Source organism: Ammodytes marinus (assembly GCF_949987685.1).
Source record: "Ammodytes marinus genome assembly, chromosome: 14".
Classification (NCBI taxonomy): domain Eukaryota; kingdom Metazoa; phylum Chordata; class Actinopteri; order Uranoscopiformes; family Ammodytidae; genus Ammodytes; species Ammodytes marinus.
Window position 1 is genome coordinate 1,798,305 of NC_137218.1, and position 5,000 is coordinate 1,803,304.

The 5,000-nt window shown below is 35.1% G+C and overlaps 1 protein-coding gene across 1 annotated transcript in view; it reads left to right on the plus strand.

Annotated features, from left to right (window-relative positions):
- Window positions 1–303, plus strand: part of LOC307260712 (uncharacterized protein) — a 9,898-nt gene extending 9,595 nt beyond the window's left edge. Inside the window, exon 7 of the mRNA XM_080041007.1 lies at window positions 1–303. This exon is cut by the window's left edge and continues 1,498 nt beyond it. The gene's annotated coding sequence lies outside the window, so the exon portion shown is untranslated.
- The last annotated feature ends 4,697 nt before the right edge of the window (window positions 304–5,000 follow it).

Consider the following 5,000-nt stretch of genomic DNA (forward strand, 5'->3'; position numbering starts at 1 on the left):
TAAACGAGACCTTTTTTTAAGTCCAGAATTAATTTTTATTTTTTTTCACTTTTCGAACTACAGTATTTTCAGATTTAACCACGACTGAATGGAACATTTTTTGGGGAATACATTTTTATTTAAAACCACTAAAAGGAAAAGTCAAATTGTTTTACCAGTATTTCCTACAAGTACTACAGCTTCTGTAAGCACATTTAAAGGTGAAGTAAGCGGTTTATTTATGTTAATATAAGTGTTAAATCGCTCTTTATTCATACAGTGATCACTTACATAATGTTTATTTATGATAATATAAGTGTTAAATCGCTCTTTATTCATACAGTGATCACTTACATAATGTTTATTTATGTTAATATAAGTGTTAAATCGCTCTTTATTCATACAGTGATCACTTACATAATGTTTATTTATGTTAATATAAGTGTTAAATCGCTCTTTATTCATACAGTGATCACTTACATAATGTTTATTTATGTTAATATAAGTGTTAAATCGCTCTTTATTCATACAGTGATCACTTACATAATGTGCCGTTTCATAAAGCCGATCTCTCAGTCAGCTGCTCTGCATGTAATCGGCAAATAAACTTTTTGTCGGCTCCCGAAATTAATATCCAATCAGAAGAGAGAACGCTACAAACCGACACCCGTCTCACTCATATATATTATATACACTCCATGGTCTCACTGCCGGTGCACGCCAGAGCAACAGATGGGTGAATGTTTATGCGCCTACAATGGCGGAGCAGGTAAAAATCCTTCCCAATGTCTGTTTTGATGGTTTTTATCATGTTTTATCACACTTATGGATCTGAGATGATGCTAGATAACTCGCTGCTTGAAGACCGCAGTGCATTAATGTGGTGACGTAGGGACGAGCGAGGGGACTGCTAACTGCAGTAACTGACAGGAAGTTAGCTAAAAGAACCATTCCGCTTACAGCACTTTTAACATTTCAATATAAAAATTATGGATCTAACTCTAACTTATCTTATTTAAGTTGTATTGTGATATTTTACATAACAAAGGGAAAATTAAACTTATCTACATGTGAAGCAAGACGAGCTCCAGTTAAAGGTGCTCTGAGGAACTTTCAGTGTGTGTTCATTCTAGCGCCCCCCCTTTGGACAAAAGCGGTAGTGTTTTTTACTACGCCAGCTGTTGTTCCTGGGTGAGCGTATACCCATGACAAAGGCATTAAGAAAAACTATATAAAAATAGCACTGATGGTCTCGTTTGCTGTTACATGTAATTTATGATCATCAGAGGAAAAATGAGACTGTTTCAGAAATATTTAAAAGTTCCTCGTAGCACCTTTAAGTTCACATGCATTTATTTTGAATTATTCAGTTATATGGTAGCATTACTGAGAACATGTGAATTTCTCTGTACCCAAACTATAACAATCAAACAGTAAATTTAGCCTTTTTGACATATTTTTGCATATTATAATGAGATTAATTAAAAAAAAACTAATTGGATTTAATAAAAAAAAAACGTACACTTCAGGTACAGTGAGTACATTTCTTATAATGCAAAGGGAAACATGCACTTGATATAGGCAAGTATAAACAGCTCTGGAAAACATTAAGAGACCAGTCTGGATTTTTCTTCAATCTTCATCTCTACATTACTTAATGGAAATGCTCTTTAATGACAATATTTTTTGGGTGAAGTTTGGTAGAAATGTTGTTGGTAGTTTGTAGAATAAAACCAAAATGTTCATTCTACTCAAACATATGCCTCTAAAGACTAAAACAAGAGACACTGAACATTTGGAGTGGACTCTTAATTTTGGCCAGAGCTGTACAGTTTATGTGACAATGCACATGAATCATGGCTGCCTTGTTTCAAATATTTTTATTTTTTTTACTTACTGATAATTTTTTTTTTAATTATGTGAAGTTCTATTCTGACATTGGTGATGTATACACCTTTTACTTAAAGGTGCAGTCAGTGATTCTGGAGAACGCTTGTTGTCAAAATCAGTGAATATCTCCTCATGATCCACTACCTGTCTGTACTGTGTGTGTGCTGGGAAAAAAATCCACTGTTAATACACAGCCTAGGCTCTGTAAACTGGTATGTAAACAAAGGGGGACCACTGTTTGGCCTAGCAACATGCCTGTTTACAGAGTCTAGGCTGTGTAGTAAAACTGCATTGTTTTTTGTCACACACACACACACACACACACACACACACACACACACACACACACACACACACACACACACACACACACACACACACACACACACACACACACACAGTACAGACAGGTAGTGGATCATGAGGAGATATTCACTGATTTTGACTAAAAAGTGATTTTGACAACAAGCGTTCTCCAGAATCACTGACTACACCTTTAAACACAAGTAGAAGGATATTTAGGTGATTTCAAAATGTGCCTTTTCTTTGGTAACCGCCACTATCCACGTCCTCTAGTGCCTTACGAAGAAGTTATATTCTAATACCGATTTCTTCCATATTATGTCTCATGGTTCTGTGATAAAAAGTTGAATGTCATATTAAAGATGCTCTGAGGAACGTTCAGCTTGTGTTAATTCTAGCGCCCCCCTTTGGACAAAAGCGGTTTTTATTTTGTTTTTACTACGCCAGCTGTTGTTCCTGGGTGAGCGTATATCCATGACAAAGGCATTAAGAAAAAAACTATATAAAAATAGCATTCTTTACACTGATGGTCTGGTTTGCTGTTACATGTAATCTATGATCACCAGAGGGAAAATGAGACTGTTTCAGAAATATTTAAAAGTTCCTCGTAGGGACTTTAATGGAACTAAATGGACTGTAAAGGGAATCAGTCGAATATTCACATAATATTTAATTATCGTCTTGACAATGATCTAACAAAGTGAAGGGATTGTTTTCTATCTAATTGTGACTTTATTTTATACTATTTTAAAATGTAAATAAAATTAATTACAAATGTAAAATGTATTTTGTAAATGTTAAACATTAATTATTAAATATATTTTGTGTTGTCTGTAACAGTTTGACTCTGGTGTGTACTTTATTGACTTTTTTATCTATCCATCCATCTATCTATCTATCTATCTATCTATCTATCTATCTATCTATCTGTCTATCTGTCTATCTGTCTATCTGTCTGTCTGTCTGTCTGTCCGTCCGTCCGTCCGTCCGTCCGTCCGTCCGTCCGTCCGTCCGTCCGTCCGTCCATCCATCCATCTATCTATCTATCTATCTATCTATCTATCTATCTATCTATCTATCTATCTATCTATCTATCTATCTATCTATCTATCTATCTATCTATCTATCTATCTATCTATCTATCTATCTATCTATCTATCTATCTATCTATCTATCTATCTATCTATCTATCTATCTATCTATCTATCTATCTATCTATCTATCTATCTATCTATCTATCTATCTATCTATCAAATGTCCACAGCAGTGGTGTCCGAGATGTCTTGTTGAAAAAAAAGTTATTTATCTATAAAAAAAGGTAAATTCGACCAATACTTGCCATCAGGGAAAATTACAGACAAAACATCTCATATTAACGCCTCTAAATGTGTATTTTACATGTTTTCGAATGTTTTTTTAGTGTGACCTATTACAGTTTTTCTCAGTTGCTTTGGTGCTTTTCTCAGATCAGAATTAAAATTCTCATAACTATTAGTTCAACCTCCGCAACATTTGGTCATTTGAGCACATCATAGTAGCAATTTCTCCTTCCTCTGAACAAATTGCAAATGCTTTTGGACACGTATCAGTTGCTTTCATACAATTCTCTGCTGTTTTATAACATTGTCATTTGCTTATGTCATGTCAGTCAAAATGAACTATACTTATGGATGCTGAATAGTCGTTCCCAATAAAACTAATAGTCTTCATTTCATTGCTTGAGCCATTACATACAAAATTGTTGAACTAGTTATCAAATTCTGTCAAGCAAATTTTATACCTTTTCTTTATCATAGATACTTTCCTCGCTGCATTGCAAGGGATAATATCCGTTGTGATGTAGATGAAAATATGTGGCCAGACAGACAGGAACGTCTGGATGTGCCAGAATGATTTACCTATATATGTCCAGTTACAATATGTCCTGTTATATTGTTCACATTTGTGCACAGCTCTACCAAAAGGGTGTTTTTTATGTTTGTTCTAAATAAGTGACTGAAGTGTATTTTTCTTTTGCACAATGCTGTAGAATTGCAAAGAGCATAGACAGTAAAAATGTGAAACATACGTATTCAGTGTCTTGTACTCACTTACTCCCCTAACTACAGCAATGTGTAACTTTACTGTAGTTTTCAAATAGCTGTACAAGTAGTGTATAGTGCTGCCTTGAGCATTTTCAGGTAGTGTCACCGAGTTCTGACCTTTTTTTTGCATTGGAAAACACTGAGAGAATAAACTGTCATAATGAAAACATGACAAAGCCATTTGACTATCTTGTTCATAAACGCTGGTGTCAAGACTTCTCATTTTGATGACACTGGCAGTTTCATTGACATGAATACTTGCTTTTGAGGAATAGACTATCCATTTTGAGCAAGTGACGTACTTTTGCAGGTTATCCACTAGGTTTTGCAGTTTGCACTAATTGTTTTGAGAAATGCACTAACTGCTGTGCACATGTTAATAGTGATGTGAGAAAAGCACCAAAGCCACTGAGAAAAACTGTCACAGCCCAAAATGTGTATTTTTACATGTTTTCGAGTACGTTTTTTCAGTTTTTTTCAGTGACCTATAAAGATCTGGATTGTTAGCCTCCTCCTCCACTGCAGTCCTGTATTGGGTTTCATTCTGCAGTTCTGACTGAATGAACATGATCAATTATTTACAGAGAATGTGAAGGTCGTAGGAGACGCCCACACACGGAGACCCTCTACCCAGAAACAGACACTCGTTCTGGGGTAAGAAAGCACAAGACGACACCCCCCAAGCCTGGAGGTAAGGATCCAAACTCTCTTTCAACTTATGCATTTGAATTTTTTATTTAACCT